Source organism: Triturus cristatus, chromosome 4_1, assembly GCF_964204655.1.
Source record: "Triturus cristatus chromosome 4_1, aTriCri1.1, whole genome shotgun sequence".
NCBI classification, from domain to species: domain Eukaryota; kingdom Metazoa; phylum Chordata; class Amphibia; order Caudata; family Salamandridae; genus Triturus; species Triturus cristatus.
Window position 1 is genome coordinate 728649791 of NC_140585.1, and position 23617 is coordinate 728673407.

Here is a 23617-nt window from a genome sequence, read left to right on the forward strand (position 1 = left end):
CCACTCACCCCCAGTCTAGAGATCTGGGTTTAATCTATCAATCTTTTGGCCATATGCAAATCAGTCTTGATTCTGCTCCCCATGGGAACAGTCCTGCCCGAACTGCCAGGCCAGGTCCTCTCTAGATGGGAAACAAGCATCCTGGGACCGTGGTCAGGGTCTCACCCCATATCCGCCAGGCTAGCTTGAATCCAGTGGCACAGCGAGCAAGAGACACGCACCTGGGCATAATTTGGAGGAAAAGACATATGTTCTTTCAAAACACCAACATATAAACTCTGGCAACCGACCCAAAAACGCAAAACCACAGGGCCAAATGGCTTGGCAAGGGAGTTGTGCAAGAGGCTCTCTTCTGCCCTAATCTCCCATCTCTTAGGTATGTTCACAGAAGCAAAAGTGACATGAAGTTTCTATGAAGATGTTCAGAAAGTATCACTAGTTGTGATTCACAAAGATAAGGCCAGAGATGAATGTACATCCTATTGCCTAATTTCCCTCCTCAGCATGGAGTTGAAAACCCTAGCAAAGGTTCTAAAAGACCCAATAATAAATTACCAGCCTTAATACATGCAGACAAAACCTGTTTTATGCCAAACCGATGTACTAGACTGAAAATCAGACCGGTTCGAAACTGCAACTAAATGTAAAAAAGGCAACTAAATCAAAGCTGTCTTATCGCTTGACATTGAAAAAGCGTTTGATTCCATTAGGTGAATTATTGGAAATATCTTTGTGTGGGATAACTTGGGATAGGCCCAGCGTTCCGGGCTGCTATGCACACACTTGGTGGCAGAGATGAAAGTGAATAGAAAGACCATGGATCGGCTGGAGGTAAAAGGAGTCAGATGTCAATCTTGGGGAAAAAAGAGATCCCTATATGTGAATGACATCAATCTGTATGTGATATAACCAAATAACAGTACTTGTAGAACAATTTAATTGAAGGCTTAGCCTTTGATGGCGAGTAAGAAATATTAGTGACTCTAGACATCGAGTCGCTCTGCACTAATATTCCTCAACAGGAGAGCATTGAGATAAAAAAAAAAAGATCCTTGACACCCATCCAGCGCCTGTCAGCGTACCCACTGATTTCGTGATGGAGCTTCTGGAGATAGCTCTAACCACAAACTACTTTCTGTTTAACCATGACTATTACCAACAGTGCTCAGGCACATCCTTGGGAGCAATTTTTGCCCCAAATCTAGCCAATCTGCATGTTGGCCAATTTGAAGATGACTTTGTTATGAACGAGAAAAACCCATTCCGAACCAATATCCAGTGTTGAAAGAGATCTTTTTGGTAAGGAAGTGTACAGAATCTGTTTTGGCTGCTTTCATACAATACTTTAACAATAGCCAACAGTTTCTCAAATTCACATCTAATCGTAGCAAGAATAGCATTCCATTCCTTGACCTGGAGATCAGACACAATGACAACCACCTGATTGTTTCTCTCTGTAGGAAACAGACAGAACGCAGGGCTCGAAAAATAGTACTATTTCTGCAGGTCAAGTACCTTGAAAAATCTCCTCGACCTAACAGTAACCTACTTGACCTCCGTCTCTGAAAGCGGAGCAAATGTGACAAGATAACCAGATTTAAAGGCATCTTTATTGCTCATTTGCTTTGTGAGTGATAAAAAGGCCTTTAAATCGTGTTACCTTGTCACATTTTCTCCATTTTCAAAGCCAGAGGACAAAAGTTAGTATGTTTTCCTACTCGCCAAAAAGGGCGAGTAGGACCTAAAAATAGCTCGACCTCATTAAATTGACCTCGCAGATGCGAGTGGTCGAGTGGATTTGTCTAGCCCTGGAACGGAATACCCTACTAGAGTACAGGAGCTTTCACCCAAGAGCCCCTAAAGACTGCCTTCCTTATAGACAGTTCCTGCAGTTGCGCAGAAGCTGTACTCTCAAGGGAGTTTTTTTTCAGAGAAGGCACCATCCTCTGTTCCAAACAATGTGAAAGGGGCAACCCCAAACAGCTTGTGAGAAACTCTTATGAAAAGAGCCTGGTATAGTCGGAGTGAAAAGATTCTGCACACCAAACCGAAACCTCAAATGGGCAAAATTGTGTGTGACCACTTTCTGCCCAGAAACAAAATCGTGAAAATCATTAAACATTGGCCAATACGTTCGACCATGGACACGTTTAACGAACTTCCTCTTTTCTTATAGAAAGGGTAAAAACATTAAACAAAGCCTGTTACATACGAACACAGATAAGATCAACCAGAACAATACCATAGTTATCCCATTGGGGCCTAGAGCATATTAGAGGCCACTACAAATGAGGTGAGTGCACTTCATGTAAATTCACCACCAACACAAAAACGTTCACACATGGAAATATCCAAATTACGTTGCAACAACATACGAACTGTGCAGCAACTAATGTCTACTGTATTTATTTGGTGTCCTTGTGAGTTAATCTATATTGGGCCGATTACTCGACAAATCATGGCAAGGGTTTTCTAACATAGAAACAGAATTCGATGCGTGGTGGTCACTGCACCTATGGTGACTCATTTTCTGGATAAAAATCACATGGCGGTCAACATCAAATGACAAGTTCTGCAACAAGCGAGACTTCCACCAAGAGGAGGAGATATGAAATACCAACTACAGAGACTTGTATGCAAATGTATAGATTCCGGTTATGAAATCAGACGAGTCTTAAACTCAATCGAAGAATGGCCTAAGTTTGTGACATTATTGAAATAATGTGTCACCACTTCAAGTACTGTTCTCCCCCCCCCAGTTCTATCTGTAAAAACGTAATATCTGATGTGAATATGACAATGTCCCTTGCTCTTGTTTCCTCTTTGTTTGCACTAATTCAAGATGACTATGTGCAGCCGGCCAGTAGTATGCAAGTAGCATTGTAATGGTAATATCCACTCACTGTCATTACATTTGGCTATCATTGAATAGCCTAATATATTCTCTAATCTTTAAACATGCCGAAATATTAAGGTGTGTTCTCTATTCTTTAAACACGCCAATATTAGGGCTGATTTTCCATTTCGTTTGGGTCGACCATTGATTGCACTATTAATTAGTGTATTAATTACCTTGCATACCCCAATCCAACTAGTTCCCTCCCCTTTTTTTTTTTTTAGCTTGAAGCATCTCTCGTCACTCTCCCACCACTGTCGGTCCCCCACCTGTCTCCAAGGGTATCCACACAGAAGACTACTCCCTGTGTAGTCATTTATCAGGCTGCCCTCAGATAGCCAAGAGGTTTGTAAACCGAGTGTAGCAACAACCAAGGTTCAATGCTGCTATCCTCTCTTGATTTGTATGTTATTATTTATTATATTTCTTTCCCTAACTTTTCAGATATATATGTTTTTTTAATCTCCACGTATTTCACTTTAACATTATTGTTCTAAGGGCAGCAATCTGGTTCCGGTCCTACACCTGGAGCAATGCTCAGATTCTCCATACAGCAGGCCGAGCCCACCGACACTCGCCTTCCCTTTCCTCTCCCACCCTCACGAGGACGCTATGTGAGCAGCATCCTCGCGTATATCCTCTTGACAACGAATCTCCGTCTTCATGACTTGTCAGCCGTACTCGCACAGAACCGCACGACTGTCTGCGTGGCAGCATTTACAGAATTATCGGTAACAATTGATCATTGGAAATGCTCTTTACATAGGATTCTTCCTACCAAGCAGTCCCTTAATATTTTCCATGTTTTATTTCTTAAGGTTGTCTTCCGATAGCTAATTGATGTGCTATCATCTGGCATGCAAGATCCCTCCACCTTCAAAGAGAGCCAACTAAAGTTGCTCCTCCCCTATTAAGGTGACCCATGCTCGGCCCGTATACTAATTTGGGCAACACATAAGCTATCATCTCACTTGGAGTGCAGTCATTCGGCTTTTAATTTTCTTGCATCTCCATAGGGACATATCCGGGGATTGCTGCCTCCACCACTCGTAAATTACATTTTGATCCAATGAGATCCATTACTGTTACACCCTTGAATGGTCCTCCCTTCCCAGACTGGGCCTCCACTTCCTCACCCAGTATGTATTTCTTTATTCATCTCTTATCCTATTCTCCTGTTCCCAACTTCCTCAAATTAGCTGCCCTGTTCATCTTTTTCCACAGACCCCAGGCATCTGTCCTGATGAGACCCTAATTATTCGCCAAAGGGTCGAAACGTCGGCAAATGTTCTTTGAACTGTGATACAATGTTCTATTTTTCTATGTCTAGAATTTTACTGAACAGAAATAACGGCTGTCTCATTTTAAAGCAATGAATATACCATATATGTTTACATTTACACCTTGCATTCTCGTCTTCAAAATGTGTTTTGGTTGGTCTTGTCACCTGGGGTACACTCACTCTCCCTACTTTCCTTAAGAAACGCTCACATTTATATGTCCAAACTATTATTCCTTGCTCTAATAAATCCGGTTAGGCTAAACTGCAGTTGTTTAAAAATACTGGCTGCGCTGATTCTTTCTTTTCTCTGACTTCTCCATTCATGAGTAGTATTGATGTAATTTTCAAAACACTGTCATAGATTGATTCTGTACAGAAAAGTCTGTGAATAAATACCGGTTTCTAAAAGAGTTCCATGTGAACACTTGCTAAGATAGTACATGCGTAGGGTTATGAGTCAAAAACTCCTCCTTAGTTAGTTTGAAGTAAGAATAGTCAGAATATTTTGATAAGTACAGGTTTTTGTTTTATTTGTCAGAACATGAGACGTTCTTTTTCAGGTATTCCAACATTCAGGTTATATCCTTTATTAATTTTTTTATTTTATTGTTTTTCTTCACACTGAAACAGAGCTAACAGCCGACACGTGTTTCACCCAGTGGCTAAAATTGGGCCAGGGCTTTTTCAAAGCTTAAACTTCGAGGTAGTGGCACATCATGTTAGCATTGACGTTTTGTATTCAATAATACTTCACGACAGAGAGCAGAACGAATATTTTAATCTATTCGGAAAAGTCGTAGTCCCGGGATAATCCCAACACGGTTCTTCCCACTTCAACCGTGTTGGGATTATCCCGGGACTACGACTTTTCCGAATAAATAGTTTAAAACTCCAGCTGCTGTTGGCTGCATTAACCGCTCAACTTTATAGTGGCAATACACAAATCTCAGCAGGAGGCACCGAAACCACTGAGCTTACCACAGCTCTGTGATGTAGAGCTAGGGCTTTTTCACTGATATTTCAGACCTGTCTCTCGAACTTCCCGTCTGTCGGTTCTCTTCACAGAATACCCCCCCCCCCATCCCCAGCTAATAACTCCAGCTCCCCCTTAGGGGAAAGCTAATTGCTTCAGCACAGAAAGGCAGTCACATTAAGAGGGATCCGCAGTGTGTGTTTATACCAGCCTCGAAGGGATAAAGGTGGGGGGCGGAGCGCCTGGAACACAGACTTCCCCTGTGTGACTTCCCCCTACGGCTGCTGGCCTGTGGACCACAGGAAGCGCCCCACCCCTCCTCAGGTGCCAGTATTGGATTCATGTTTCAACCAGGTCCAGGACATCCATGGCGTGGCGTGGTAGGTAGCACCTGCTGTGTGTTTCTTGCCGTCCTGCATGAGAGCAATTCTATCACTGTAGTACAAGTTAGTCTTCAACCTTCCACCAGCCTGCCTTGCTTGCAACATGACTTATTTGCAATGTCGCCTTTGTCTGTGGTATAATTTGCCTGGTCTGATATTATTTAGATATGAGTATTACGGGAAAAAGGCCGCAGTTTCTATCTTCCACAGCAGTGTCTTATGCTCGTGGTGTCCCCCTCCTCCTCCCTAACTCTAACAAGGGATTGGAATGTAGGGCTTACGAACCTGGACCGACACTGCACACAGCCACTGTTCCTGAATAGCCCGAAGATGGTTATTTATCATAATTCAGGAGGTTTAAGGAGACCAATGAGAGGTTGAACACTGGATGGTCTTCTCCACAGCAGCCCTCTGCTAGCTGTCTCTCGCTAATTTTGTGCTCCTTTGCCCCATTATGCCTTTTGCTGCCATTTTTCCAGCCATAATTAATTTCCACTTCATTCAAGATGGCTTCAAAATAGACTTTAATCTGGAGACTCAGGCTTCTGGTTTAGCCTACGCTACTTCCAGCCTGTTGTCAGACTCTGTTCTTGGGCAGCCACACGATAGGCTAGTGGTCCACAACTTTTCTTCTGGTGTCAGTTTAGTGAGGGCAAGCAGTCAGACTTCTCAGGGAGTTTGTGTAGGGGGTAAAGACTCAGTACTCGACAATCCACCAACAGCCACAATAATTCACTGTTAGCCTCGTGCTTGCCTTTAAGAAAAGAGGAGTACTTCTGTGACACAGCAAAACTAAATACTACACATGGTAAAGAAGGCAATACAGTGTTCGTTACATTCGACTACAAGTAATCACTAGATGCTTCACCTCCTGGTGTCTGCTTCCCCATTCCTATCTGGCTCTACTAGGTCTGGAATATCGCAAGGGAATGACTTAGTGAACATGCACCTGTGCCATTACTACCTAGACTAAGTGAACAACATGTTTCATCCTGTATGGTCTTGAGCTAAAATGAGTGCATGTTATTACGGCTATCCTTCTAGGGCAGGTGGGTCTTCACAGTTAAAGATACAGTTTCTCTTTCTTTCAAGCCCATGTTAGCAGTGTGCTGGGAACTAGGCTGTAGCTGATTCGGTAAACGTGTGCCAGCAGCACCCTCTGAGGTTGTGCATGACAGTGGTGCACCCTCTCTGGTGGGACTGTTGTCCACAAATCAGTTGGCCTGGTTGTCTGGTGCCGTGTCCTGGACAGTTGTGGCCTCCTGGCTGTAGAGTTAGTCTTTTTGATTCTGTGATGGCTTCAGCATGTTGTATAGTGAGCTGCTGCACCATTTGTCCCTCCTACACTGCAGTTAGGCTGGACAGCACATGGCGTTCTAGTACAGTAAGTTTTCCTCCCACAGTTCGGCTCATGAACCATATCAGAAGACTTGGGGACCGCTTAAGTTTCGGGCAATGCCAATTGGGCTCTTGATAGTAGACCTGGTACACAACTGGGGTTCTCCTCCTGTACAGTCTTTCCTCCTACAGGGCCAGGCGCACCTCTTGCCTCCCTAAGCAGGGAGGCTGGCTACTAGGTAGACCCTCCACTTGTCCAGCAAGTTACAGAGTTAACATCATGTTCCCTCACTTCTGGTAGACTGGCTGATTTGCAGTCACTAGACCTGGTTTCACAGAGTGCTTCAGGTTTTCTGTGCAGCGCTCCCTTTCTTGGCTACAGAAGTAACATGGGGTGGGAACAAAGGGTAGGGGTTTAGGTCCCATTTTTATATTTATTTTTTATTTTGAAATCTTACAATTTGGATGCACTGTCATGGAGCAAGTTGGACATTGTTGCATTTCAGATGTCATTATCTGGCTGTAGCGTAGCCAGTCTTCTGTGCAAGGTGGAGACTCAGCAGGTATTTATTATGCTGGTTCTAAGGCAGGAGTATCAAAAACATGGGCAGAATATATATTTAAGTTTAAAACCTCTGCACCGGAGTATCATTAACCTTCCTGATTTAGCAGTCGGGGTGGGGGGACAAAACTACATGCCATGCCAAGAAACGTCCTAATTTTCAGCAACAAAATATGCTGACTCTCCCCTTTCCCCTACCACCCACAAAATGGCAGTACTCTGTTAAACCTAGTTGGCAGCTTTTGTGAATTGGACCTTGTAGGCTCAATTTTTCCTCTTTTTATTGTGGGTTTCTACCCCTATAACACAGGATTGCAAGCAGTATACTTCCTCTATGCTGGGAAGCTATGTCCCTCCATCTTGTGCCATACTAAATGAGGGTCCATCCAAAATGGATACCACTGGTCCCAGCAAACGTGCTGAAAGCGCACACAGTGCCACTATGATTTATGAGCTGCTCCTATATTTGGTATATGCTCACTCACACGGAATGCCTTTGCAAGAGCCTGGGTGTTCTTGTGAAACAGATTTTTTTTTTTGTATATATATGGCCAGTAGGTCACACTTCTTCGTAGAAAAAAATATACATATGCTTTCTAATCCTTCTGTAGTCTCATGTCATCAAAGAAGGAATGGTTGGTGTGTCCCGCTATGTCAGACAGGTTCTGGACCCCAGGCTTTACCATGGACAGGTCTAGGCTTCTGCACACACCAGATTAGCATTCTCACTTAGACCAAGAAAAAAAAGTTGGGATGTCAGTTTCCCATGCAGTTCAGTTATAAGGGCAGGGCAGGGGTACTTGTCCTTATGCCATGCATTCCATCACCAGTTATTGAAGGGATGTATTCGAGTCAGATGTTTGCTCTTGGTATTTTGAAATGGAAGGACCTTGCTGATAAAAACAAAGGCTTGAAGTAGCAAATACAGTGAAAGTTGCTGAAGTGAAATTGGAGCCAAGTTCACTGAAACATGTTTGAAAATTGTGACTTTCTGGTTACTCCTACTGAAAGCTTTATAAAGAATGAAAGGTATAAGTTTAGTAAACCCAAAGTTACCAGAAGCAGTTTGTTGGCGCACGATGAGAGGGTGTGTAGCTACATGTGATGTGTTGACTGGGAATTCCAGTTGTGTTGGTTTGATGTTTGTAATAAATCTGTGTGTGATGGTAAGGGTTCACCAGAGATTGAGCATACAGCATGTAATTCACATGGGCAAAAAAATAATAAAGCTTTCTAATGAATGCAATGCAGTGGATGCATTGGATATCTTTGAAAGGGCTGATGTGCTGGACACTATAGCTTACAATTTGAAACTGTTGGAGAATTCTTGTAGTCTACACACTTTCTTTGATAACTTGTATTTATTTACCAATTCATACCACATTGCAAGGCTCCAAAGCTCATTATTGGATGGGTTGCCTGCCATCCAGTAGTGGGATCCTTGGTAGGAAGGGTGTACTACTCTCTCTCGGCCTTTTAAGGACATTCAATGGAAAACGGAGTGGTGATCTCATCATGAATTGGGTTGCAACATTTAGCGTGTGATGAGGAAGGATAAGTGAGGGAAATGGCAATTTCAGGTACTATTAGCTGGCTGTTATAATTTACGATACGTGTTTCATGTTGAATTTCTAGTGATAACCAATGATTTATTTTCAATACATCCCCTAATCTGTATGCAATAGTTAGGCCATCCACACTGTAAATCTTGTTAGTCTTGGAGAAAAGAGATGGGTAGATGGAGTACAAACCTGCACCACCTGGATGGCCAGTCTTAGTCATCCCACGAGTAATGCTTAATGATATCAAATGGATGTCCGCAGTGTTTGGCCACTTCCTTTGTGCATTGGGGCCATGTCCTAAGGTTCCCGCTAAAGACTTCTTGGGGACATTCAAAAAGTTGACTTGGGAATGCATTCTGCCCGTTGTTTGCCATTGGCTTTGTTGTTTGTAATTGAAGTTGTCTTGCTTTCCATTTGCTCACTTTATTTGTTTTATGCTGTCTAGCATGAGTCCATACCGCCCCTTGCCCAAACCTTATTTACAGTATCCTTCCAAGTGCTCCTTTTCTGTAAACAGGTGTGTAAATCTTGTTCTTATCCCGTCACATTTGCTGTGCATTCAGAGACGAAGGTCAAATGTTAGGTGCTGTCTTCCGAGGGTGCTTGTTTACTTTTCTTTCTTTGACTTCAAAGTGAGAGGATTTATGTGACAATCTTGCTGGATAGTGGCAGTAGGAAAGAGTTTTTTCGTCTAGCACACAATAGAATTTAAATGAACTTGTTAGAATTTCAGAATAAATCTGAATTAGGAATACAAGTGAAGCACATCTATTTTCTGAAGTGTGTTGGAAACAAATACTTTAATGTGATTCCATGCATTTTCGTTTGGTCTCTGTATAGTTTTATTAGTAAAACTGTAAGTCTGTGCAAATTTGTCAATTTAATTGAAAGTGTGTTGTGTATAATGGCAGTGTACTACCACACCATGCATACTCCACTCCACACCACTGCACTCTGCACCACTCCATACCTCTCCACACCTCTCTACTCTGTGCCACTAAACTCTATGCCAATGCACTCTGTCACTACGCCACTGCACCGTACACCACCCCAGTCTAGGCCACACCACTCTGCTCTGCACATCTCCACTTTATGCCATTCTGCAACACACTACGCCACTCTACTTTACTCTGTATCACTCAACTCTATGCCCCTGCATTCTTTGCCAATCCACTGTATGCCACTCTAGTCTACTGTGAACCACTGCACTCTACATCACGTTCTACGCCATTACACTCTCTGCCACTCTACGGAACTGCACTCTACCCTGCAGCACTTCATTCTACGCCACTTCACTCTGAAACAATCTGCTCTATGCCATTGCACTCTGTCACTCTACTCTACTCTTAACCACTACAGTCTATGCCACTGCACTGTACTCTCTATCACTGTACTCTACGCCACTGCTGTCTACTCCACTCTACACCACTGCGCTCTGAAACTCAACTCTACAATACTACACTCTCTGCCACTGCAGTCTCCACCACTATACCTGTCTCTGCACCACTGTATGCTTCTCTACTCTGCCCCACTTTACGCCACTCTACTCTGCTACACTGCTCTCTGTGTCACTTAAGTCCACGCCACTGTACTCTATGGCACCCCTCTCTGCACAACTGCCCTCTGCACAACTGCCCTTTGCATCACTCCACACTTGCTCTGCTGAGCCTCTGCGCTACTGCACTTTGCTGAGCCTTTGTGCTGCACTATACTATGCCCCACTGCATTGTACGCCTCTGAAATTAATGCCACTGCACTCCATGCAACTATACTCTGCAACACTACGCCAATGCACTCTACACCAGTGTATGCCACTCTACGCTATCACACTCCAGTGTATGCCACTCTACGTGACCCCACACTGCCACTCCAGTATACAATACTCTACCTGTCCACTCTACTCTTTGCCATTCTACTCTACAACACCATGCCACTCTCCCGTAAACCGCTAACTTTTAGCCATGCTGAACAGCAGCCACACTGGTGTACAACATGGCTAAAACACCAAAGTCAATAGCTTTTGCATAGGCAAGACCTTTTGGTTTTGCCAGTGGATTTTTTTGAGTATATCGGTTTAGATTGATGTATGGTGGTATTCTGAGACTATAGAATTATTTTGTAATAGCCAGCAGAGTAGAGGGTATAACGGAGTACACATGGTCATGGCATAGTTGTGTTTTGGTGAATTAGTGACAGTTGGCGCATCCCTGTTACACAGAATTCATTCATTACATCGATCTTCTTGTAATGTTCCTGTGACTGTTGGGCACTCATGGGCAGTGTGTTCTGTTCTAACCTTGAACGTTGTTCTGTGTCAGAAGACCTGATTTTTCTGCATCACTTTCAAAAGACACTGGTTTCTGCACTTTCTGACATTTCAGTAGTCTTGTATATTTCATATCTTGCCAGTGAGTTCCAAAGATTCCCCACCCACCACACGCACAACATACTGAAAATGCTGTTTTATCTTTTTATTTTTCCTATGTGTCTTTTGGTGTCTTTTTACACCGCACTGCCTCGGAGGTCGTCTGCCTAAATTAGGCCCCGCTGTGGATTGGTTGTCGTCCCAAATAGAGGGTGGGTGCTGGCAGAATTGTCATTATTAAAATGGTCGTACTGCCCCGCTTTTTGTTTCTTTTCCTCAATATCCCCATTTCACTCTCTAGCAAATTCTTCGACACATTGCAGGACATGCTCATCAGATTGATTTGGGCTGGCGGGCAGGCACGCATTAGCTGGCAAACGCTGACCATGCCCTTTCAACGTAGAGGGTTTGGGGTCCCGGATTTTTACTTGCACTATTTAATCGAGCAGGCACTGTTTGTCTATTTCTGGTGTCATCCAGACGCCTGGCTGCAGTACTTGAAGCCTGAGTGTTCGCAGGCTCATCCTGGCTCTCTCTCGACAATTGTTCTGCATGCACTTACAAGGTCACCCATGGAAATACAAATGCTACATACCAAGTCCAAGGAAAAACTATTTTGATATGTACATGCTGGGGGCATTTACTCTCTGCAGTTGACCTTCATAGGCAATTCATGGATTCCCCAACCACCAAAACACTGAACAAACAGACGCTGTCCCGATGTGGGCTACATACTATAGGGGATCTATTTTGGAATACCACACTGTATGATCCATATCAGACCTTGCAGAGGGGCACGGGTGTCCCAGATAGACAGATTTCTGCTGCACAGAACACTGGTTTCCATTCATGCCGCATTGTGCTCCTCAACAGTGGAGCCGGGTGATTTCCTCTGACTCTCTTGTCATTACATCAGCCAGTAGCACCCATCTGGTTTCCTGCCTTTATCACTTAGCTCAGACACTTCTACTTCCTGTGCGGCGTGGAAGGGATCTTGGCCAACCTCTATCGGATCAAATTTTGTTGACTCATTTCATATCTTACAATTTCAGACCTAAGCTTCTCCACTTCAAATAACTACACAGAGCTTACATTACACCAAAACCTCTTGCCAAAATGGACCCCTTGAAGTCTCGCAGTTGCCCTAGATGCGCAACCGATGACGCCGATTTCATACTCTTAGCGTGGAACTGCCCACCAGTCATGGCGTACTGGGGGGCAGTTTTTCACTATCTCGCACTGATGACCGATTCTGAATTAACCCTTTCCCCGTTGGCAGTGTTGGGATACATCCAGCCCTTGGGTGCTGGAATTTGACATTTCATTGCTGTTGCCCTACTCCTCGTAAAAAGGCGGATCTCCAGACATTGGGGCAGCCCCACGGTTCCAGCGGTTAAGGCCTGGCTGAGCGACTTGATGTATTGCGATACAACCAGCGATACATATACATTTCTGTCCCCCTCCTCCAGGCCCAAAAACATATTGCAACACCTCCGCTCCTACCTGTTGCTCCATCTCATGGAGACGAACCGAGGTTGCCCATCTCTGACCATCCCAGGACCCTCTTGAACAGCGATGGGGAGGGATCATGGTGAATGCCACACAGGGGCATGTTGTGCCCACATTTAACGACATAATGATGATTCTTCCGGTATGGGTCCCTTTTTATTTTCAGCTTTCTACTTTCTGTGACTAGTGCTATTAAGTCCATATCGCTGTTCCAGGCTCTTTAATGATGCTATGGCTGACCATTTGTTGTTTTTTTTTCTCTATTGATGCACATCCTTGTATTGATGAATTAGTTTATTTGTTCTTTAGATGCTGCTTACGTGACCCTTCAAAATTATTGTACTCCAATTGTGTGTTTCATGGCAGCTATTTTGTTGAAAGATGCAATAAAAACATTTACAACAAAAAAACCAATGTCTAGTTATGAAACCTCATGGTCCCAAAGTCCCCCTATTTCCTCTACTCCCATCCCCTAAGTAGTCAACCTGCTCACCACTCTTCTAAAGCAATTAGGTCAGAGTCGCTTAGCCCCTTATGGCACAACATCGCCCCTTCTATGCCATCGACCCCCATGCACGTTATTGCGGACACTTATAGTGCCCATAACACTCCCCATAGCTACACCTGTCACGCCCATAGTCTGATCTCCCTAACCAGGCCAGCAACGTGTCTCATAAGACCCTTGTACCTCTTTGTAACCAGTTGCTACTCTTCCCACCTCGTGACGCACTTCACATCTCTACCTCTTCTACGCATCTCTACTTTTTCCTCCCCTAGAACTGAAGCCATCCACTCTGATCCATTTAGAGAACCTATGGTAAACTCTAGATCCCTAAATAAGAATAACCTCACTCGAGTCCCCACCACTATTCCTCCCTCCGATGATCCCAAGCCATAGCTTAAATGCATGCTTCTCAAAAGCAGATCAGCAGTACGACGTGCTGCAGACATTGCTGCCCTCATCCTTGCTCATGATCCAGACATTTTAGTGCTGAATAAAACCTGGCTTAACGATTCATCTTTACCAATTATTGACATACTAGTGCCCGCTACCTATGACCTCATTAGGCTAGATTGATCGGGTGTACAAGGTTGAGGCATCACATATATACAACAACTGCAATCCGATTCCTTGTCGTCGTGCGAATACCTGTGCTTCGAGGTCTCGTGCAACAACAGGCAAGCATGCAAATTCTGTGCACTCTACCACCCTCCATGAGACAATCTCCCTTTCATAGTCATGGAAATCATTTCAACGAACGGCAAATACCATGGCATCCAGATCTTCCTTGGAGACTTTAACCTCCATTGGAATGACTTGTCAGTCAATCGCCTCATCCTTCTTACTAGACCTCAACCTCACTCAAATATGTGATAGCCCTACACACAAGGGAGCTGCCTTAGATCTGGTCATCTGTAAGATCAACTCCCTTCAACTTGAATCTATCGTCCACACTGATAACCTCTTGCCCCCTCCTCTGAACATGTCTGATGTCGGCGACTGTACAGACCACTGTAATCCCTCCATGACTAACACCTTAGACTCAATGGCTCCCCTATAGCTAAAAAGAATGCTCTCCAAAATCGCCAAACCTTGGAATAATGGTAGGTAAATACTGAAAGAAGAAATCTGAGACTTGCGGAACGTTTGTGGAGATCCTGTCCCTCCTTAGACCAGGTCACTCAGTTGAGATCTCTGAGAAATATAACAAACTCATCAGATGCGTTAAAGCTAGTTACTTCAGAAAGCAACTAGAGCAAGCTTAAAAAACCAACTGAGAAAATTGTTTGGACTCCTCAAGCTTCAGTCTAACAGCCAACCTAACCCTCCCTCAATGGATCTCTGTTCGCAGCCTAATTGTGGGGAATTTGCCGCCTTTTGTAAAAAGACAAAAATCGAACTGGAACTATGGGCATCTTTGGAGAAACTACCTTTCACCCATCCTCCCTCTGGGTTTGATGTAACCCCCCCCCCCCCCCCCTTCCCCCGCCAAAACAATGCTTCTTGTAGCCTATTCCAAACCTTGGACGAAAGCACCATTTGCAAAACTCTGGCTACACTAAAACCATCCAACCTCTTCAGCGATCCCTTGCCATTGAACCTCTTCAATTAGATCAGATCATCCAAGCTCTCTCTTTGGGCAAAGGTGGTTAACAGATCTCTCCTTCAAAGTCCAATTCCGGATTGCCTAAAATCGGGTCACGTCACCCCCATTCTTAAAAAAACAACAGCAGACCATACCAACCTTCACAATTTTCGTCCAATTTCCAGCATTCCTACCCTGGCAAAGCTCCCAAAGAAATCTGTATACACCCTGCTATGTAGCCACATTGAGCAATTCCAATTGCTTGACGAATTCCATTCCGGCTTCCGTAAGGGTCACCGCACGGAATCAGCTCTTACCCACATTGTTGATGCTCTACGACTGCTGGACCAACATGATTTGTGCCTTTTGATCTTCCTGGTCCTATCGGCAGCTTTTGATATAGTCAAGCATGATACCCATATCGATCTACTCTAGTTTAGGATTGGGCTATCGGGGACTGTGCTACACTGGTTCTCCTCATTCCTACACAATAGAACACAGACTCCAGTTGAATCTGTCTGTCTAACCCCTCTCTGCACACTCTGGGGGTGCCACAGGGGGGCCACACTTTCACTCACTCTCTTCAACCTGTTCATGGAGCCTCTAACAGAAATCCTGAAATTGTCCAATATCCATTATCACATGTATGCGGATGACACTCGACTGTACCTGAAATTCTCCTCCCTAGAGGACATCCGGTCCCTCAACTCAGCACTTCAGAAAACGCATAGTTGGTTGACATTCAATCACCTGAAATGAAACGCTCTCCTCCTTATCTCCCCTTCCAAACAGGCTCCAGACATTGAAGAATGGATACATCAACTAACCGCTCTCAACTAGACTTCAAACTTCTTTGATTCCACAAGCTTTCTGGAAATTGTGCTAGATACGCATCTGAACATACAGAAGCACATTAGTGCTCTCACCAAAGGTGCAAACTTCCAACTGAGCATCCGAAGGAAAATAAACCTGTTCCTACCCCACAACGACATCAAGACTGGTGCAAGCCCTAGTGATCTCTAAACTGGATTATGGTAGCACAACCCTCTGTGGCCATCCTAGATCAAAGTCTGCGCCACTTAGGGCCTCTCTGAACTCTGCTGCAAGGCTCATTACAGGCTCAGAACGTTATCACATCATGCCTGAGTTGAAGTCACTAAATTGGCTTCCGTATGAAGCAAGGATACATCTAATAATTGCATGCATGACCCACAAAGCTTTACATTTTAACACCCCAATGTATCTTGTGCAAAAACTTGAGCTCTATATCGAGGGGCTCCAGCACTTTACTACTTGGGCCACAGAAAAACCATAAAAAGAAAACCTACAATCTGGTATTGCACCGAGAATTTGGAATTCCTTGCCACCTGAAATAAGACTGAATAATTCCACGGCTTCCTTCAAAACGGAAGATGGAGATACTGCCGAAGAAATTTCTGGGCTAGATAACCAATCACCCTAGGACTCCCTAGTTTACACTTGTTTTATTGAACTGTTATGATCTATTATCTTTGTCTGGTTCTGCTATGGTTTCCACTTCCTGTGAAAAGGGGTAGGAGCACACTGTCATCACGTCTCAGCATCATTACATTTGGGCATCTTGGTCGATGTAGTGCATCATTTTCAGTTAAGGACAATGTTCGTAGTAATAATGAGACGTGATGACAGTGTGCTCCTACCCCCTTTTACTGTTTGAAAGGCTCCCTCGAACCGCCTGAGCTGATGAGCTTGGGAGCTCCTGCATGCCCTGAGTGGAATTATGCCTGTGAAAAGTAAGCGGCAGCATGTCCAGCAACTTACGACCTTTTCCCTACTGATGACGTAGGATACCAGAAACTCATGTCTAGGGATACGCAATAACAAATTAAGGCATTAGCCTATTATTACTACGAACTTTGTACTGAATTAAAAATGGTGCACTACATCGACCAACATGCCCAGAGGTAATGACGCTGAGACGTGATGACAGTGTGCTCCTACACCCTTTTATGGTTTCCACTTCCTGTACCTTCATAACTGCCAATCTGTAAAGCGCTCGGATACCCCATGTGGTCTAGTTTATGCTAAATAATACTTTTAAAATAAAAGGTTTGGGCTTGGCAAAAGGTTTATTTTGCCAGGCTGACATGGCAATGTAAACTGCACACACACATGGTTGGAAGGCTACCCAAGTGGGTGGCACAATAAGTGCTATATGCCCTCTAGTAGCATTTAATTTACATACCCTGGCCACATGGAATGCCCTTTACTGGGGCATTATAAGTAAATTAAATATGCTGATGGGGAATTGACCAATATTACTATGTTTTAGTGGGGAGAAAGTGCACACAATTTAGCACTGGTCATCAGTGGTAAAGTGCACAGAGTCCTAATATCCGCAAAAATGAGGTCAGAAGAAAGTGGTGGAAGGCTAAAAAGCTGGGGGGGAAGACCACCCTAGGGCTGTTAGGTATAACTTCTTCACTATTGCACTTTGTTAGAAGCTAAACATATCTGTATAGCCCCTGGTATTGTTCTGATTCTTCAGGGTACATGGAGAAATTCTTCTAGTTCAATAGTTTCCCACCACATACAAGGCAAGAAGTCCTGTAGAGCTTCACTGCCAGAATGGGTATTACCATGTTTCAAGGCAAAGATGGTTTGTGTCCTTGCTCCTTTTAATGGCTCGTACTAGAAGTCTTAAATGTGAACAGTGCATCTCTTATTCAAGTGCTGCCCAGGTTCACTAAAGGAGAAGAAAATACTAACATTTCTCAATACTGGTGCAGCAGCCAGACACACATGCAAGCTCGTATGGATAAATCTGAAGTATGTTGCCTCCTTCCTGCTATTAGAATTTGTTTTGTAATAGGCTCAGTTTTGAATATTTTGAAAAATATATAGTTATGCTATCTGACATGCATACTTCTTATTATTCCTTGAAAGCTTTGGAAGTTAAATATACAGCACTCCAGATGAGACTCACATGGTTAATGAGTTGTATCATTTGTTTTTAATTGTAAAAAATGAAAATGGTGACAGTGGTTATCACGTATACCTTTTTACATACTTCATACTGATGGGTTGTCTTTAGTAAGCCCTAATTGCAAAAAATGATTTAATCGCCTCCCGTGAGAAGTCTTAATGCCTGTGCCTTGAGTCCAGTAGCCAAGATGTTATGGTTGACACTGACAAAGGATATTGACTAATCTAATAATACAAAAGTGTCCCCTTCGGTCCTATCCACATAATCATTGTCATATCCATTGCGAAAGCTTGGACTTATTCTTTTCCATTCTATGGTTAAAACTGTCAAGAAATTAGCCACTAGTTTGTAAGTGGATATACATTCTTTATAACTGTCTCCCCAGAAGGTGGCTGGTTGTTTGGATCCTCCAGATTCAGAGAGGTTCTTTGAAAGAGTAGTTACCTTTAGTGGTTTCCTCTCTGTTGGTACCACAAGTGTGCCCCTTGAGGAACTTCCTGTGTTTGCCGGGCACTGAAACAAATTGTTCATGGAGCTTAAAAAAAATGAACCAGCAAAGGCACAATCTAAGAAGCTTTGTCAGAGCCGCAGTGTCTGTTAATAGCAAAGGCTTGATAATCTCCTTAAAAGAGAGATCACCCATACACAATCTCATGTGAAGTTCATAGTCCTAGTTTTGCAGCGGAGGGTCTAGCTTAATTTTGGTATATTTAACTACATCCAGGAAAACTCTGAGACCGTGAATGGTTAAACTGCGATGCATGCTTTGTTGAAAGTCTAGAGAGAACCTTCTCACCACTATTACCCCTTATGAAAGCTGTAGTACTTCTTAAAACTAAATCGGCCGTTACTTGATTATGAAGGATGCTTTGTCAATCTTTTTGGTAACAATCACTATGTGAATGAGGATTGGTTTTCACACTAATTGAAAGGATCATTCACTTTCATGCAAACCCCTTTAATAGTCTGAATGCGCACGATGTTCTAGACAAATATTTTTCATTCTGTTCTTATAAATCAAACCATTGAACTGGATTCGACTCCCAGATAAAGATAATGCATAGGATGAAAATGTGAAACATGCCAAGCTGTAAAACTATTTTTACTTGTACGTAACTTGTTATTTACTTGTATAATTTGGCATTTTCCGAATATAAAATCTTTCGTACTCTGTTACATAATTTCCTTATATTTTTAAATCTGTGGTTTACTTGCACACCAGTGTGAAATATTGACGAAGTGTTTTAGTAGGATTGTAAAACCATCGATGATGTTAATAGAATTCTTTATTGTACGATGACCCCTTTGCATGCTCGCCCATTAGAAAGACGATGGGTTTCCATTTAAGATCTCTACTTTGTGAGCGGGGATTCTTTACCTTTTTTAGGTCTCGGCTAGCGTTGCTGTGCACATGCGCAGCTCGCACAGCGAGATTTAATGATATTGACTACTTTTAGAAATGGGCTTTAAGCCCCGCCCCTCTTTCCCATTGTCCGGCGTCACCGTTTATGCTAAACGGTGGACAGCCATTGGAAAAGAGCTTTCTATGTTGCCTCCCTTTGGCTTTTTGGGACAGCCTACTTGGGCTCCCTCGCCTGCTTTCTTCCCGTCGCAAACGTTTTCTTATCTTTATCGGGCCATGTGTTTCAAACACATGGCCCCATAAAGATAAGCTCCGGCGCGATCCTCTTTCGCTTTTGGGACCGCGCTGACCCCTCTCGCCCAAAGCAGAGAGAGAGGAGCATCCGTGCGCCGCGCTTGTTTCCTCAAGTATGTGGGCCTTTGGCTCACTACTTTACACCAGTGTGCAAAGGACAAAAATAAAGTAAATTCTTGCCCTTATACGATGTCCACTTACTAGAACGCAAACTTTACTCCATGGTCCTTTGTAGATCAAATCCCTCCCTCTGCTCGAATATTCTGAATGTGTCCACAGAAGTTAAATTCTCAAACCTGCCTGATTCCCGAGTGCTTGTGCCGACTCTCAGGCGCTTGTGATGTGGGGGTGACGGGCCCGCCCTGGGAGGGGCGAGGGGAGGCACTGACCCGCCCCGGGGAGGGCAGCTGAAGCGGAGGGACCGAGAGCCGCCACCGCCCCGGAGACCAGCACCATACCAAACACGCCCCGAAGCGCGGCCCGGAAAGGGGCTTAAGTAGCGCAAGAGACCCACAAGAAGCACGCGGAGCCGGGCTGGGAGCAACACGAGGCCATGGCTTCTGAGACTTCCAGGTGACTGACCGGTGGGGTAGGGTCGCCAGGAGGTGAGGGGGAGAGCACCTGGGGTGAGGACAGTCTCTAGGGGAGAAGGAGGGGAAGTGGCGAGGGGGAGCGCAGGCCTCTGGCAGGAAGCGAAGAGGCCTGGCGGTGGAGGCCAGGGAGTGGAAGCGTGCTGGGGTCTTGGAGGGGAGAGGCCGGAGGGAGAAAGGATGCAAGGCGCAGCAGCCCAGGGACCCCCTCTCCCCTCTTTGTGACATCCTTAGCTACTCCTATGTGTAAGCCAGCAGAAGTGACATCCTTAGCTACTCCTGTGTGTAAGCCAGCAGAACTCCGAGTGCTGGGAGAGATACTGCAGCTTACGGTGAGAACTACAAGTCCCAGAATGCATTGTGCTCTTGGCTAAGATACCAGACTGGAGAGTTGTTGGTAGATGCAAGGGGCGTGAAATAGGGGTGTGAGAAAGCAGAGGGCAGCGGTGCACAGTGGGTCATTTTTGCAGTTTTATATAGGGCAAACTCAACCCGAATGAATTGAAGGACTTTACATGAGCATCATTCATTGCCGCACATGGCTGCCAAGTGGTTGTCATTGCCCCTGCTGATATTTTCAACAAGTGTTGCACGTCCTGGAAACTGTAGTTTCATTTTCACTAGTATGAGCAGAAGCTTAAACATGTGCAAACTGAAAACAGGACGTGCTCAAAGTGTCACAAAGTTTATTCACTTGGCAGCAATGGGTGAAAGAGTAGTACTGGAAAGAAGTCCGATCAAAGCAAAGGCACAGTAATGAACTTGGGTGGGGGGGAGGTGAACAGGTACGGAATGGGGATAAAGGTGTAGATAGTTGCACTGGGGTAGGTCACATAAGGAGGCAGATGTTTGAAAAGGAAGATGGTGGTCTCAAGGGAGAGGGGCTGGTAGCCCTCGATGACAACAGCTTGACGTTCGTTTGACACAGTACAGAATAAAATGCCCTATGCCAGGAAGCTGATTTGAAAGAAAGTTCTGTGGAGACCGGCGTCTTTGAAGAGGGACATACATAAAAGAGCCTGGAGAAATGAAGACTATGGGACATCTATGTCCCTCTATTAGTGAGAAAAGTGACTGAAGACCAACAGGTAGTTGTCAACTCACCCATATTTCGAAGGTGTCACCTTCTTTTTACTTCGGTTTACCCGCCTCACAAACCATAGAGTGTAATGGGGTCACCTGCTTTTCAAATCAATATTACTCTCCAAAGAAACATTTAATTTGGCATTCCCCTTAATGGGATCACCCCTTAAACGCCTGACTTCACTTGCATTTTTCGTCAAGTGGTTGACCGTTGTTACATCAAACAGTGACTTCGAAGTCCAATTGAGCGTCCAGTCTCACACTATAGACTGGATCTGTATGTACACGCAGGATCCCTACTGTAGGAGCTGTGATATTTCACGGACACTAAACAATATGTGCTTAGTTGGCACGCTGTATAAACCAGCGTGCCCCTGTAGTTGTACTAATCAACATCACACAGATGTTTGTTTGGAATTTGACCTTTCCACTGCCACTGCAGACTTTAATTCGGATGAACCTGTTCCTGCGGAACCCACAAACTGGTCCTGTAATTGGGTAATGCAGTGATTTTCCCCGAAGTATTGCTGTGGGCCCCACAAACATGTCCTGAAGTTATTTGACTGCCCCTTGTAATATGGCACCTGTGAGCCCCCCACAAAGGTCCAGTATTTAGTTTATTCAATCTTCTCTGATGTATAGCCTTGGGCCGGCAGAATGTCCTGAAATTGGGCTGTTCAACAATACTCTCTAATTCTAGCCGTTTTGCACACCAGAAAGGTCCTTAAGTTTAGTTATTCAGCAGCCCTCTTCTGATGTATCTTCTGTGGTCCCCACATATCCTTACATTAGGTTAGTCAGTCATCCTCTTTGCTATTTTGCTTGTGGGCGCTTCTTCCCCAAGATAGGCCATGGCATTAGTTTATTCAGTGACCACAACTTACTTTGTTAAATTAGTTCCATCTCCTTATATGAATTGCCTGTGGGCGCCACAGATGTGCCTTTAAATTAGGTTCAATCCCCTCTGATGTATTGCTTGTTGTCCCCCTAAATGTGCTCCTGATGTCAGCTATTTAGTGATTTCCTCTGTGAAGTATTACGTGTGGGTCCCTAAGATATATCCTTATGGTCTTAAGGTAGGTCTGATCCCCTGTGATGTGTCAGTTTTGGGGTCCCACAGACCTAACCTGACATGCGGCTAGTCAACGTTATGCGGGCCCCACAGAAATGCCCTTAAGTTATTTAATCCACCAATTCATCCCTTGTGGACCCCTCATGCATGTTCTGAAGTTTGGACAGGCAGTGATTTGCACTGATATTTTTTTGTCCACGGGCTCCACTTGCAACTAGCAAAATAAGGTTATTTGATTAGTCCAGCTAATGTATGGCAGAAGTTGTTTTATTCTATGGCCTCCTGGAAATAATGCTAGAATGTAATTTCATGTGTCCCCACCCCCACCCCAAATGATTGAAGCCATTATTTCAGTCTTTACTTGACAACCTGACAACTACTCTTGTGGTTTTTTTTTTTTTTTTTTTTGGTTTTTTTTGCTGACTACTACGTTTTGTTGTATACTTAATTTTACTGTACAATACCATTAGCAAAGCAAATGGCTTTAACTTAATCAAAGGCGAGACCTATTGCATTTTCAATACTTTTGTTCATAGTAACCTCAAGGGTTTTTGCCACGTCGGGGTGATAAAGGCTGATGTTACACACATAAACTGTACTCGAGAGTGGTGCAATTAGAACCCTTTCTTGCATCAAACCGTGTCTCCTATTTGTGCTGACAGTTTTTGGGTCTCACTTCTAAAAAAGAAGGCAATTCTATTGTTAGTCACATTTTCTGTGGCCTGTTCACAGTGTGTACAGACTGTCACTGTCCTGCATTAATGCTGCAGCATTAAGTAACAACGTGATATTTTGGTCTGTGCCAGTAATGTGAACACCTTGTCTCCAGAGATGGCATAGAAACATTCCCATTTATGTTTCATTTCATAACACAGCCACCACATCATGGTCAGGGGATTGAATAGGAGCTAGCTGGTGAAAGGTTCTTTCCTGCTTTTGAAGAATGCAGGAACAGGCGTCAGCCCATGCATTATGCAAAATAGAGACGCTGCTGCAAGTCATTGTTTGGTCCTTCCCTGTGACTAATTCTGGGCCAACTTGGGACCCAACTACTCATTGTGGTACTAAGCACGTGTGGCAGCATGTATACAAGTCAACCAAATAGCTTTTTTTCTTTTAACTTCTATGATCGTGAATATCTTTTATTGCCGTTGTATTCCTGCAAAGATTTAAAATATGCCCATCGAGTTTTTTTGGGGAAAACTATGTCCAGCTGGGCTTGCGAAAATTTTAGGTTGTTTACACTTGGGAAAAACTGTAACTGATATGCAAAACTCTAAATTTGTGCACTGA

The 23617-nt window shown here is 44.0% G+C and overlaps 1 protein-coding gene across 3 annotated transcripts in view; it reads left to right on the forward strand.

Moving 5' to 3' along the window:
* Positions 1 to 23617, forward strand: part of UBE2N (ubiquitin conjugating enzyme E2 N) — a 102505-nt gene that overhangs the window by 33535 nt on the left and 45353 nt on the right. The window lies entirely within an intron of this gene.